We start from the raw sequence: 16,015 nt of genomic DNA on the forward strand, positions 1-16,015 counted from the left end.
AGGTACAATATTTTGTTACCTCCATCAGTGACATTGACAGCAGCCATCAGATTGATATCCATTCGTTATTCATTTCCTACTTTAAGATAACCATGGGACTCACCATATTTTAAATGAATAAGTTAACCAAGACAATGTTGAATCTAAGTTTCAGCTTCACATAGAAATGAAATTCTGAAAGAGAATTAAAATTAAAGAAATGTAACTAACTTCTTTAAGCATCTTTCCAGTTTAAATCAGGTTTATTGTGTTTAGTTTTCTGTAAAAGGTATGGGATTTTGCTGGTATTAGTAAAAACGTGAAGTTTATTAATATGACAGACTGAAGTAGGGTAAGGATTCTACATTTCTGCTTCACAACTTGCCTCAGATAACCACTCAGCTCACCAAAAAACACTCTTTCTCTTTTTCTCTCAATTTTTCCCTCCTGTACGAGTGTGCCTGCTTGCACACATATGTGTACATGCGTGTGCACAAAATGTATATATCAAAAAAGACGCTGATTTGAATGGAGTACATGGTCTCTATTTAAAGCCAGGTAGCAATGCTAAGAAGCCCTCCCAAACCACCAGAGTTTACGTGGTTTGAAGAGATTATGGGGTAGCAGAATCCCTGCAACTATTGCAGCCCACTGGGTTTCTCTGTAGTGACTGACAAAAGGGTGCTTCTGAGACAAAGCTATTCCAATGCTTTGATGTGAACATCTGTTAACTTCCTTTTTCTGCCTGATGCAGTTTCCTTAGTACTTGCTTTAGACAGGCTACAAGAAAGGCCAAAAGGACTTGTGTGGGAAGTGTTAAAAGCTAAATTTAAACACAGGTAACACTTTTAATTAAGTACATTACAGGTCTCCCCCCACCTCCAGGGTGATAATATCTGCAGTCAGCTGCTAAATAAATCCTGACTGTTCTGCTATAGAGAAGATTGTCTGACCTGTGGAGAATCCAGACTATTGGAAGGGCACAGACTCTCTGGCCAGCGATTTTTCAGAAATCAGAATACGTTGGTCGGATGTTGAAGGAAGATTCAGGGCGAGAAACTGTGGATTGCATCAATCAAGCATGAATGAGTGCAGACGGAAGAAGTGGAGAGCATGAGTGTTCCCTGGGATTGGGTCTAGACTACTGATAAATGGTGCAAGGTGAGATGAGGGCATAGTGAGAGATCTTGAGCCAGCACTGGTGGTGGTAGATGCAGCTAGGTGTGCTTAAAGGGAGAGAGGGGAGTGGGGAGTAGGGAACACAGATGGCTTCCTGGTGCAGAAAACAGGATGGCAGGAGGGCACAGAACATTAAACGTGGTTACAGCAGCCACGTTGGGAGTCTTGTCACTGAGCACTGTCCTGATAATGTTTATATTCTTCTGCCTCTTACCTTCTCTGGGAGAGTTAGAGCACCTGGATGGTGAGCAGGTGGGCCTTCATACCAGAGAGCAATGTGTGGACCTATTCTCAACAAATCTGTGAAATGCAAGTAACATGTCTCTTCCCTTTCAACGATACGATGGCGCATCTGACACTGGAATCTGTTACTATTTTATACATTTTTTGATCTGTTTGTTGACTAATATGTTGCTGAAGTGACCAGCGACCTAAGATCCTTGAAGAGTTATAACACTTTTTCGACAAAACATTTTTTATCCTCACTGCTGTTCTGTTGTCAGTAATTCTGTGGTCTTCATTGCTGTAATCTGGTTTGGATAACAAATTGCCTGTGAAGCAGATGGTACCCTTTGTCACTTCTACAGGATCTCAAGCTAGGACTAATCGAAAATTCCCCCGGTGTGCACAGAATTAAGCTTTGCTCTTATCACCCACACAAAAGAAGAACCTGATTATTTGCATAACTAAAAAAACCTCATTCACTGAGGTTGTAGAGATGAATAGATCTCTTTGCCACGTTTCAGATACACTAGAGACTGGTGACTCTTTATAGCCACTGCTCTGGGGGTCTGCGGATCCGTGCTCCTGGCTGGCAACTTGCTTTTAGTTCTTGTTCCAAATGGTTTGGTCTCTTGCTGTGAAAAAATACTTTCACACAATTTCCAATCCATTAAGGAAGTATCTGTGTGGCAGTTTCCAATTCATATGAGCCTGTACGTTCCCACTCCATATGAGCTCATGTACTTTTTTTCTCTCTCTCACTTTTTGCCTGACAGCATAGAGAAGAACCATTTTTGCAAAGTGAAGAAAAAGAGAAGAGGTAACACTAACTAGAATTAACAACTCTTTCCTCTCTAGAAATATAGATTCTGCAAAAAGAATAGGATGAAAATGCCCCTATTGGCCATTGTTCTTCCTGTTCCGAACAAGAAAACAAAGTACGTCTTCTTTAAGGCCTGCCTGTGGGCCTGCTATAACCTTTATGGTACAGCTTAAAGTTTTTGCTTCAAATATTTTTGTACTGTTTGATTTTTATAACAGAGATGGTAAGAGACACCTTAGGAGAGTGTATCTTCTCCTATTCTCAACACTCTAGTCTTTGAATCTTTGTGCATCTTGCAATTTTTCATGAAGTTCTGTTAACATCTTATGTAGCTTGTTCTGAATCCCTCTGCAGAGAGATATGCGTAGTAGAGAACTACTAGGTTACTAGTAGAACTACTAGGCTACTAGAGAACTACTAGAACTACTAGGCTAGAATGTGGTTTGAGAAATTCACATCTTCTTTGTTTGAATCTTTGTTAATGACGAAGAGGTAGAAGAATAGTGCCTTGCTCTTTGAGCAGAGTGGTGGCATTTATACACTTAGGTCTCTGCAGCCTCTCCACTCATTCAAGTTTTATGCATTGTAAGCTTTGTAATGCTTGGGAGTGAGAACTCAGGATCAGGTTCCTAAAACTTTAGATTAATTTTCTGGATATGCAGCTATAAAGCTGTTTCATTCTTTGAAAGCGAAGACTGATGTCATCAACCTTGAGGTACCCAGTGAGGAGAGCTGGTGATCCGCCTCCTAGGTGCACCGTTATCAAGAAATCTGTATTCCCTAGTGTTTTGCAATGGTTTATAACTTCACATAGAGACTTACTGTACAAATGTAGTCTGGATGGCAAAGGCCTGTATGAATGAGCAAGTACACTGACAACAGATCACATCTCAAGCAGAAAGAATTAGTTGGTGAAAATGATTAATGGCAAAGAAGGTGTGACAGTTTATGCCTGTTTACTTACTACATTTGGGCACCTGAAAAGAGATCAATAGTGTGTTTTGAAAACACCTCTGCATTCTGCTCTCATTTAAGCAAACCATGCAATTCTCCCATGTCTTCAAACTAATTTATACTTTAGCGTCCTGTTTCTGGCATTGCCACAGTCAAAGGCAGTGAAGCTGTATATAGAAACCTCATGTAGATTTGGTTGTACACAGATTTTTTTCTTTTTTAATATCCCTTGATAAGATTTACTACATACAGCACTCCATAATTGAGAAGTCAAGAAGCTGAACTACTATTTTTCATAACTAATTTCTGGACTCTGTGAAGGAGCTGCTTGGACTTTTGCCAGTTCCATCTTAGTGGAATTATGTTTCTTGCATATATTGCTGTAATATTTGATTACCATGGGAATTAATGTAATGTCAAGTATTAATATCAATAGTATTGGGGCAGGAAATAACCAATAATTTGAAGTTCACTATTTTCTAAATATTAATAGTTCTTTTTGCATTGTAAAACATATGAAAAGCAAACACTAATTATATTATTTACAAGCATCAGGCTGTTAAAAAAAAGATTAAAAATAACTCTAGCTTTTCCTTTCTTTTCGTTCAATAAAAGGCATTGGAGGAAAGCAAGTAAACAAGGTACAGCAAGTAGGAGCAATAATTATGCATGACATTTGATCATTCTAAATAGTCATACTTAATAACCCATGCAGGTACATTTACTCAGGCTCCTACTGGTGAATATCCAGAAGAAAGAAAACAGAATCTCTGAAAATGTACTTTGGTTTATGAGCACTATCTGTTGAACTCTTGAGATTTGTTTCTGATCTCTTGTATAAAAAAATTAATGTCAAGATTATCCCACTGATATTAATGGTGTTGCTCCTTGGTTGCACTGGGGATGGTACTTAGGAACTGGTTTCCTTGAGTTGTAGCTGGAACACTGTAAGTACAGCTAGTTTAAAAGCCTTCCTTTAGCAATGGCATGACATTTTCCAACAACACATTTTAAAAGCTTAAAGGATCCCTTCTCTTCCCCTTTCCTCTCTTTACTTGTATCCTGTGTTGTGGGTGAGGGTGGATGACTTGTGTTTTCCAGATCCTACTGAAAAATTTATTTTATAAGCTGAGAAAAATCTTTTAAAAAGAAATAACAGTATGCAAAACCAGATTTTTATTTTCAGTATCTCTTCAATATCAAATCCTGTTCCACCAACTCTGGATGTAAGATTGCTACTGCTAACAAATACTGGAATTAAAAGATGGAGAGAGGTAAAATAAAAAAGAAAAAAATAATAATTCATATTGCTTAGCTATTGATCCTGTTAATTTTAAAGCCACTTCTCATTGGCTGATATGTGAAGTTCATCTTCCTTGTCAGTTATCATTCTACAGGCAAGTAATGCACTTACTCTGTTTTCAAATAAAAACTTGTACTAGGTACTTTTAGGTATGCACTGAATCTAACGAATGCACCTCATTTTCAAAATGTGAAGCAAGCAAACTGTTAAATAGCAGGGGCTTTTTCTTGTTTGTGTGTTTGTTTGTTTGTTTTTAAATAGCTTCTATAATGCTTTCCAAACAGGACCAGCAGCCTTCCGAAATGGTAGTATAGCCTTAAGGGAGTTACTATTAACCTCTTCATCCTCAACTGGTGAATGCTCGTCCATTTTCATGCAGCAGCTTCACCTTCCACCCCCAGAGAGGCAGAAGCTGCAGGAGGTGAACAGGCTTTGTGGCATCAGGGATGATGAAGAGAAGTGCAGTGGGATCTTAGCTAAGAGCACAAGCAGCATGGAGGCAACAACAAAGGTACAACACAGGGGAAGGAAGGGGACGTGGTCTTCCAGAAAAGAGGAGAAATGGAAGCTTGTGAGCTCTGTGAGGAGGGAATGGCTCCATCCTCATCTGCAACTGTTCTTGGAGCAAATGAACAGGGGCCCCGCATTAGGAGGAGGAATAAATTCTGCTAGGAGAAGATTTCACATCAGACCACAGAGGCTGTTGGACTGAGCAGTGTTAAGAAGAGTCAACGGTGAGGCTCTTCTCTGCGGGAGAGAGGCACCTGTTCATGGGCAAGACCTGTTGTCCAGGAGGAGTTGCTGCTGGCCTGGGGTCTGGTTCTGTGATGCTGCAGAGACTGCAAGGCTCATATAGGCTTGGGTTTTTTCTCCCTGCTGGTCATCCATGTGGGAACTAATGGAAGGGCAGGTGGTTGTGGTGTACCTCAAGTGGATCAGGTGATCTCTGGAGGGGCGCTAGGAGGAAGTGGAAGAGTCCAAGTGGTGTTTTCCTCAGCCCACTGGGCAAGGGCAAAGCTCTGAATGTGGTTATGTGAATTCTGCTGACCAGCATGCAGCTGTGCAGTTGACATTACCAGTAAAGCTTCAGATCCTCTGACCACCATGCTCCATTTGATGAAGGCTTGTGGGAGAAGAAGGAAATCAGTTGTCAAAGAGAGGGAAAACCACCTTTGCAAACAGACTTGCAAGCCTAATGGAGTGAGCGTTAAACTAAGTTTACTGAGGCAGAAGGACCATAGATGCCCTGGCTGCAAAGGGAGGAGGTACTCATGAGAGATGACACCAGGAAAGGTTTTCACATTCCTGTTCAGAAGGCAGGCCATTCAGAAGTTTGTCTCAAATAGCTACATGTGGAAACAAGAAGAACTGAAAGTCCATGTGCAGTCTCACACCTATGATATGATAGGAGCCATGGGGACCTGGCACATGTGACTGGGTACAGGCTCTTTGAAAGGGGTGAGCAATGAAAAGAGGAAGGGGAGTTGTGATATGTGGAAAGGCATAACTTGACTGCAATGAGCTCTGGTGCCAAACTGGAGAAATGTCTGTAAAGTCCTGAAAAAGGTCAGAGGGAAATAATTTCATGGTATCATCACTGGGATATGCTACAAACTGCTTGAAGTGGGTTTGGACTCCCACCATGAATTAGTGGAAGGATCCTGATCATGGGCTCTAGTCTTCAAGGCAGATGACACCCACACAGCTATCTTCTAAAAGTGCAGCAGGACTTTCAGCAGCAATTCAAGAAGTTTCTAAATTGTGTTGGCGACAGTTTCCTAAATGAAAGTGCTAGACAGGGTGAGCAGGAGTAATGCTCTGTTTGCCTAGTGCGTGCAAACAGGGAAGAATGAAAATTATAGAATCACAGAATCATAGAACAGTTTGGGTTGGAAGGGACCTTTAAAGGTCATCTAGTCCAACCTGCTCTGTGATGAACAGGGACATCTTCAACTAGATCAGGTTGCTCAGAGCCCCGTCCAGACTGGCCTTGAACATTACTAGGCATCTACCACCTCTCTGGGAAATGCCCTTATTGTAAAAAAACTTTCTTCCTTATATCTAGTCTAAATCTACCCTCTTTTAGTTTAAAGACGTTATGCATTGTCCTATTGCAACATGTCCTGCTAACAAGTTTGTCCCCATCTTTCCTGTGGGCCCCCTTTAATTACTGAAAGGCCACAATAAGGTCTCCTCAGAGCCTTCTCTTCTCCAGGCTGAAGAACTCCAACACTCTTAGCCTGTCCTCATAGAAGGACCATTTTTATGGTCCTCCTCTGGACCTGCTCCAACAGGTCCATGTCCTTCTTATGTTGGGGGCTCCACAGCTGAACACAGTACTCCAGGTGGGGTCTCACAAGAGTGGTGTAAAAGGGCAGAATCACCTCCATCGACCTGCTGGCCACACTTCTTTTGATGCAGCCCAGGGTATGGTTGGCTTTCTGGTCTGCGAATACACATTGCCAGCTTATCCCCAGCTTTCCATCCACCAGTACCCCCAAGCCCTTCTTGGCAGGGCTGCTGTCAATCCCTTCATCCCCCAGACTCTCTTGCTACTAGGGGTTGCCCTCACCCAGGTGCAGGACCCCGCACTTGACCTTCTTGAACTTCATGAGGTTCACACAGGCCCAATTCTCGAGCTTGTCCAGGTCCCTATGGATGGTATCCATTCCCTCAAGTGTGTTAACCGCACCACTCAACTTAGTGTCACCTGCAAACTTGCTGAGGGTGCACTTGATCACACTGTCTATGTCATGGATGAAGATATTAAACAAAGTACTGGTCCCACTATGGACCCCTGAGCGACATGACTTGTTGCTGGTCTGGGCATTGAGCCAATGACCACTACCCTCTGGAAACAACAGTACAACCAGTTCCTCATCCACTGAACAGTCCACCCATAAAATGCATATTTCTCCAATTTAAAGAGAAGGATGTTTTTGTAACCCATGTCAAAGGCCTTACAGAAGTCCAGATGGACGACATCCATAGCTCTTCCTTTGCTCATTGATGTAGTCACTCCATCATAACAGGTCACTAGGTTGATCAGGCAGGACTTGCTCTTGGTGAAGCCATGCTGGCTGTCTCAAATCACACATGTTCCATGATCTTCCCAGGTGAGGCTGACAGGTCAGTAGTTCCCCGGGTCCTCGTTTCTACCCTTTTTAAAAATGGGTGCAATATTTCCCTTTTTCCAGACACCAGAGACTTCTCCTGACTGCCATGAGTTTTCAAATATCATGGAGAGTGGCTTGGCAACTCCATCAGCCAGTTCCTTCCAGGACTCTGGGATGCATCTTGTCAGGTCCCCTAGACTTCTGTATGTTCAGGTTCCTCAGGTGGTCACGAACCTGATATATGGCAAGGGATGGCTGCAGCAACCAGAAAATGATGAAGTTCAGGACCCAAAGGAAAACTGAGCAGGTGAATAGCAGAGTTAAGGCTCTGTGCTGTGAGATATTGGATTCTGGGCTATTCCGAAAGCTGCTAGAAAGAATCCTTGGGGGAAGCTGACCGAAGGGGAGAAGTACTGAGGAGAGGTGGGGGTTTTTTTGAGAAAAAACTTATTTGAAGGTTAGGAACAAATCATCCCATTGTGGAGGAGGACTGGGAATTTTGGCAGAGGGTTCTGAATTGAAGAGGAAAATGGGAGGATATAGGAGCTGGAAACAAGGGCCATCAAAGAGGAGGATGTCAGCATTGCTGAGACACTTTGGGGTGAAATCAGGAAGGACAGTCAGCCCTACCTAAGTTTCTGGAAAGATCATAAAGCACTTTTTCACAGAATTAGTTTCTAAACATGAAGGACAGGGAGATAATTGGAAACAGTTAACTCAGATTTACCAATGGAAATTCCCGCTTGTCCGAACTGCTGACCTTCGGTGGAAAAACCTGTCTGTGTGGACGTGATGAAAGAGGTACATGTGGTATACTTAGTAGTGCTTGTAAGCAACAATGTGTTCTCATTTGAACGAATGCCATCTGGTAGCATAAATGTTTTTCAATCTTTTTTGGTAAATTATCATGGAATATTTTTTAAAAAAATATTTCCAAATTACATCCGAACTCTCTATTTCCACTTCCAGAAATTTACCTTAACAATGTGAAGTTTAAAAAGGAAGCTCCCATATATAAGCACTATTAAAACCCACTTGACTTTGCCCCGATACTTTGAAAAAGGTAGAATGTTTTCTTTGCTTAAATGTTTCCCATTAGCACCGTATTCTTATGAAACGTCAAAGAGACAATACAAATAAATAAATAAATACATACACGCATAAATAGTTTTTCTGTGTTCATACTTAACATACTTTCCCTGTTCATCTTTTCCAGTGATGCCAGCAGCTTCTTAGCTCTGATTCTGAGGTCTTTTCCTTCTTGCTATATCCGAGCAAATTAGATCATTTGGAGCATGGAGTCCCATCATGAAGAGTCAGATAACATATGAGCTTCCTTATCTTCTGTAGGACTAAAAGCTTTTCCTCTAGCTTTGATCATTTGGGTAGTGATATAAAAATGAGTAAGCATTAACTGGGGAGAGTCAAAATGGACTTCATGAGTGCCAGAGGGAGACTCTGAAAATTAAATTATTATCTAAACTGCCAAATATGGGATATTTTTCAGCATTTACCTTTTCAATAGGTTTTAAACCTGAGAAATATGTTTATTGACACATGCTTCAGCAAGGCACCACAGTTACTGTGCTTATAGGCTTGAGTTATGCATATGATTGTATTTACGATTCTTATTACTTATAGTGACTTTGAAGAACAATGAAGAATAACTCCTTATTGTGCTTGGCATTTAAAACTGCTGTAAAATGAGTCTAGAAAAAAAAAAAAAAGGAGAGCTTTATGGACAGCTGTCAGAAACAGTTAGCTTATGACTAAATTATTCTGCAATATTAACCAGAAATTGAAGAACAGAAAATGGGAATTTGTGACAAAATGTTTCCTGAGATCTGTGCTGTAGATTTTATAATGCGGAGTAGTTTATATGGAGAAATCTTTCATACTGAACAAAGCCAGTATGGGACAAAGCTACATAGGGACGTTCTTCTCCATTGTTTCAGTTTTATCCTATTCCCTCTCCTTAAATCAGCAGTACCCTACTAGCAGAAATGTAAAGAACTGTAACCTATTATCTGAATCAAAACCATAAGTAGGCAAATGCAGACAGCACATTTTCACAAATAAGGAATCCCATTTATAATAACTTGCTAATTTCTTTTTTCTGTGTTTGAGTATGCACATGTGCATGTGTGTGCATGTTAAGTCTGAACCTGCACTACAATTACATACATGTTATTTTCAGATATTCCACTGCTATCTAATTAGCTCAGATGTTTGTGCATGTCATCTGTCTTGTTTCATTGTGCTAGTGCATATGTACTGGCAGTTGGAGAAAACGGCTTTATCTCCCTGGTTAGGTTTATTGTTCTTAATAGAAAATAAAAAAAAAAAAAGCTGCTTACTTGCTTTGTAATCTGATGCTTTGTTCTGTGGGCATGCTTTAACGCACAGTGTCTTGCACTTTAGCATTTGGATACACTGTTTTCCAGATGTATGAGTTACTAACAGTTGGCTGAAGATGCCTGGTCAGACTGAACGTTTCTTTGGTTTTATAACTTTAATTGACAAGTGAACAGCAAATGAGAGCAAATCCACAAATACTCTGAGATGGTGATAATAAACAAAACTTAGCAGATGATAAACAGATGTCTCATGATCTCTTGGCCTACCTGGTACACCCAATTTGCAGTAAGTCTGCATGTTTCTTTAGACTGTATGAGAGAATAGGTTCATTAAAGATAAAGCTAAACCACTGGCAAGATTTGTCTTACAGCGCTTCCTGATTTCCCCCAGTTGTCCAGACTAGGGAGCTGGCTTGTCTATAGGCCACATCTACCCTGCCTGGACTTCCATTGCATTGAAATCAGGCTGCGGACAAGGAGAGAGGCCAATGTGAGAAAAGTTGTCATGTAGTCAGGCCTCTTGTATGGATGTAGTCTTTATGGGACCACAAGTGGTGCTATTTTGCATTCTTTTGCAAAGGTAGAAACACTGTCTTCGTTACATCTAGTTGAATTTTTGCTCATAGCTCAAATATTTCTAATCACAAATTTTAAGAAAACGCTGAAGTGGAGAGATAGCATAGCTCCATTAAAGCAGTGCTGCTTCATACCAGCAGGCGGTCTGGTCCCACATGTCAGACTGGATTATGGGCTACATCCTGGCTACAAGGTACCATCAGGTTTACTGACTGGTTATGCTTTCTGCTACAAAAAGCTCACAGACTGAAACACAGACGACTGCAGAAAAAGCAAAACTAACTGTTATGGGATATGCAGACTTTTCCACCCCTCTCCCATCAGAATCAGATCCACAGTGATTCCTCCACCCTGGTTTTCACCAGCCCTTCTGTATCTTCCTTGGTTTAATTCTACTTGACCTTTTTATGAAAACATCTGCAGAGCTATACTGTATGACAGGATAAAAAGACATTAGTCATAAAAGAGGAACGTTAGCAGAGTGTTTACTAAAATGAGAAAATTGGGAAGCGGAAGATAAAAACTTGTTTTCTTAATGTCCAGCAGCATCTTGAACTATGCCCAGAAGAGAAAAATAATTAAATGAACAAGAAATGCCAAAAGCCAATGGCTCTACTTTGCTTTTCATTCTTCTAACTCCTTTATTTAATAAATGCTCTGCTCTGAATACAGAGATTAATAAAAAGCTCATGATAGAGATTAACATTTTGTTCTATATTCATTGTTTCACCTCATATAAAATGGAAACTGGAAGCACTTTGTTAAATGGACTGAAAATTTGAAAGGTTGTGTAATTTCATTGTACCTTCTAGAAGTACCTCTCTAACATTAATCTGAAAAGCTGTTTTGTAGCTGCCAAAAGCAGTTTCTCCTCAAGGATTCTTGCACACCTTCTGGTCCAACAATATGGTACAGTGACTTTATCTTCTCCTCTCCTCTCCTCTCCTCTCCTCTCCTCTCCTCTCCTCTCCTCTCCTCTCCTCTCCTCTCCTCTCCTCTCCTCTCCTCTCCTCTCTTTCCTTTAATTTAATTTAATTTAATTTCATTTCATTTCATTTCATTTCATTTCATTTCATTTCATTTCATTTCATTTCATTTGTAGTGATTTATGGTTTTAGAGGTAAAATCCTGTCACACCTGGTTGGAGTAGGCAGCATGTGCTGCATGAGGGAAAGAAGGAAGGACCACAAAGGTTTACAGAACGTGCATGAAGAGACCGTTTACACACAGGCAGAATTCTGGGTTTGCAATGACCGTTTAGAGAAATGCCTGGAGGGCAAAAGATGCAAATACGCTGAATGATAGGAAAAGCTAAGGTTGCTGAAACAAAATCAAATACTTTCCATTGACAGTATTACTGTTAGAATTTAGGACTTCATTCTTGTAATGTCTAAATCTAGTTACTTGAACATAGTTAGGATGGTCAGTGCACTCTTACCTTTGACTCCCTTTGTAATGTCTTTTTATGGTGCAATCAAAAGTCAAACTTCCTATCTGCCCTGTATCATTGAAAATACTCCATGTAGAAGGACTTGCTTTAAAAGGGCACTGTGTTTTGAATTATCGTCTTTCTTTTAAATAATTATAGTTCAAGTGTCACTGGGACATCAATATCTTTCTGTAAATTCTTCAAATGGTATTTGTTTTTCTATATGTACACAGGGCTGGTAGTAGCTGATGCAAATGAGGTTAGACGTTAGAAGAAGTCCACTGTGTTAAATACAAAGCTGTTGTTTTCAAGTGGGTTTTTTGCTTAGTCAGTTTTATCTTAGTTTCCATGGTGGGGTAGAAGGAAAACTGACAATCTTAGTCAATTTTGCTAAAATGTTTTTTTTGGTCTTGTAAAGCACAGATAACATTTCAGAAACCTTCCTCCTAGTAGGAATATATATTTTTTCTGGTTCATATGGTGGTTAAAAGTGTTAAAATTCTTATGGAATGGAAATTCCATTTTATAGCCCATTCGACCTTTGCTTGCAGATCACTTTGGACCCTGATTATTGAACACGTTGTCAGAAAGCAGAGTTCAGGTCCTTGCCTTTCATAAAGAGACAAGCACAGTACTTTATGATACGATAGTTTCTTTAGTAACATTGTAAGGACCTAGAAAGCTGTAATTCTTCTCTTCCCTTCTCTCTCTCCTTCTGCCTCTAACCGGTTGGCGCATTAGTTCGTCTAACAGAAACAGGAGTAGGAAATCTTCTTTTCATTTCATGTATGAAATTTCTCAGTTGAATTGCCTTGAGGTTTTTTTCTTCTTTTTTTTCTTTTTTTTCTTTTTTTCTTTTTTTCTTTTTTTTTTTTTTTTCTGAGTCTATAAAGTGGGTGGCATCAAAAAAGCAGCATTTACTGTTACTATGGTAAAGTACAGAACTCACTGCAGTGCTCACTGCATTGGAGATATTTAGAGGAATAAGAAATAAAGAAGTGTTCATTTTATTCACAGTCTCCATTTTACATTAGTACATAAAAATATCTTTTTAATCTCGAAAAGAAATAGTCCAACTGTGCATTCATGACACAAACACCTGCTGGCCATTAAGTTTGTGATTGGCAGTTACTGAATTTTGTTTCCGGATTTCTCGTTGTATAACCTTTGGTTTGAGCAAAGAAGGTAGTGAAAAGTAGTCTGTGCTTTCCCACTAATATTGAGGGTTCTGAAATAAAAAATTCTCTGTTAAAATATTATATGTTTAACGTAGGATTTAAGGATGTGGGTTTTAGCATTCTGTTTCTTTTCCCATTACGACTCACTGTTAGTGTCTGAAAGCAAGAGAGGATATAAGATACCAAGTAATAGTGATGTAGTAGGGATTTCCAGGATAACTATAACTGGTTCAATATGTCTGCATATGCGTAGATATATTTTTGCTGCCAAACACAATGCTAATTTGGGACCCAGAAGCCCCATCTATCTTTGCTTCTCGACGAAGACAAATTAGCCTGGACATGCATGGCAGCATGCCGATGCAGATGTTGTGTGTAGCACTGGAGCTAGCATGTCCAAAGGGACCTTGGGTAGCTCTCTATGTCTTCCTTTGCCTCTTACAGCAATAACATAAGAAACTGCAAAGGGAGACAGCTATTGATTCACTCCTAGAGCCAGATCATATAAGTCAGATGAGTTATCGGCTTCTTTCAGAAGCTGAGAGACTTATGAGCAGGCAGGGAAGATTTTGAAAGGCACCCAAACTTATGAGACAGCCAAGGCTAAGGTTTATATTTTCTGAGTTCTAGTTACACTAATAACAGAGGCAAGAAGCAAGCTGTACCTATTTATAAACAAAAATGTTTCTAGAGCTTAAGATGGACATTTAAAAAAATTGTTTTCATGATGCTCCTTTTGGGGGAAGAGGATGGCAATGGAGAAGAAGGAGTGTGACCCTTTAGGTAAGGGATGGTATGACAGACCAAGCCCAACTATGCCTAGTTTTCATCTTCCTGTAACCAGTGATTAAAGAAAGCAGCTATGTTTTCCTCCTAAGGTCTATTATATGTAGGCTTAAGACAGAGGATTTACTTAATGTTTTCTTTTATTGGGTAAACATGACCAAGAATCTGCAGAGGTGTAGGTATTCATATCACACTTGGCTGCTTTAAAAAGGAAAAATCTGATCATGTAATACATAGTTTTAAAACCAATCTTTAAAGAATGGCCATGAAACAATAATAGAATAAATATCAGATGAATACTATATTTTGTCAAACTGGTATTTAAGATAGAGCAATTTTTTACATTTCCAGTCAGTGAAAAAATGACAAATTTTCTTATCTATGTTATGAAATGCTTTATTCCTATATAGTCAAGGATTAACCATTACTGACCATACATAAGCTGATATCTTTTCCCATTGAGCATTATAACAGTTATTACTTCAACTTGTTTTTACCTACAGTGCAGTTGGTGATTTCTGCTTGTCATGGAGGAAACTAGAAGGAAATATAAACACCTAGACTGTCTAACTATCAAACTATCTAACTGGAGAAGAGTTGGGCATTTAACAACAAATGAAATGTGGACACATGTATGTTGATAAGGCTTACTTTCAAAGTCCTCAGGTAGAAATTGATATTTTATTTGATAAGAAAAGTCACCTTATATAGACATTCTGCACCAGGAGAAGAAACTGGCCAAATCCATTCAAACCAACACATTTTTAAAATACTTAGAAAGGCACAGTAGTAAAATTATATGCTGATTTGATATTGCACATGATGATGACTTATTTTTTGTCAAATTTAGTTAACTTGTCTCCTAGGTTCTTATTGGGCCTGATAGAGAGCTGCACAGATTGTGACCATGTAAGTCTTTTTCCATACAAACAGTAACAATAAAATAACTCATGACATTTTTTATTTAGAACTAAATCACAACAATTTTTCCCCTTGGATCTCAAATTTGATAAGAAAAAGTCACTCTGAAATTGATTAAGATGAAGCACAATGCTTGGAATTTCTAAAGACTCTGTGTTACTCTATGCCATTCATCTCACAAGAATGTATTTAGCTTACTGTATTTATCTTGCAACCACCTCCTAGTTCTGGTTCCAGTGAGACAAGTTATTGGGAGGGCAATAAAGAATATGCCAAAATCCCAGAGAAAAGAGTAGTTTCACAGAATGCTTAGAGATTGCATCAGTCCAGTTCAATGCGTAGCAGACTCCCATCTGAGAATACATAAGGGTCAGAGAAGCTGCCAGAAGGAATTGGTTTGATTTCATGATGAGCAGAGTAATTTATCTTGTCTCCCAAAGGAGGATGCAGCACAGGAGGAAACACCTGAAGCTGTATTATGAAGATATGGCGATAGGTTTGGGCTTTTGGTGTGAGGCCTTTGATTTATCTTTGGAAACCAACAAATAGAATTTCATAGTATGTCTGAAACACCCAAAACCTCTTCTGATTTGGGTTATGGAAACTTGTCACTTGAGCTGTACTCCTCCACCATATTCAAAGAATTACACGTATTTCTTTTTGCCAAGACTGATGGAATAACAAAAAGAGAAATGTTTTTTAATAAATATGAAACAAATAAAATAGTAATAAATATTATTTGCTAGACTATAAATATATTTTTAATATTGAAAATTAAATCACTTTGATGGCAATATTAAAAGACATGATTTGCCATTTTGACTTATTCAGGGTTTTATCATTTCAACAGTCTTGCTTTTCAGTTTTTATGAACTACAAAACTTGCATTTGCACGGTCATGATGTGCAATTCTGACACCTCCAAGTCTACCAAAAGCTTCTTTTTAGCATCTTTTTGAATTCTTAAATACACTGTGAGATCCACCTCTTGAGAGGAGGTATCAGGGATGAGATATTAATTTCTGAGCTGGAATTGTGTTTGAATTACACAAGAATGCACAGGAATATTGCACAAGAATAAGTAGAAGGATATGACTTCACTTATCTTGGCAAATTACTTACCCACCACTAAACTGATAGGAGTAGTAGTATTAAGAGTGTAAATACATATTTGTGTAGAACCTCACCATTCC

Source organism: Chroicocephalus ridibundus, chromosome 1, assembly GCF_963924245.1.
Source record: "Chroicocephalus ridibundus chromosome 1, bChrRid1.1, whole genome shotgun sequence".
Taxonomy (NCBI): domain Eukaryota; kingdom Metazoa; phylum Chordata; class Aves; order Charadriiformes; family Laridae; genus Chroicocephalus; species Chroicocephalus ridibundus.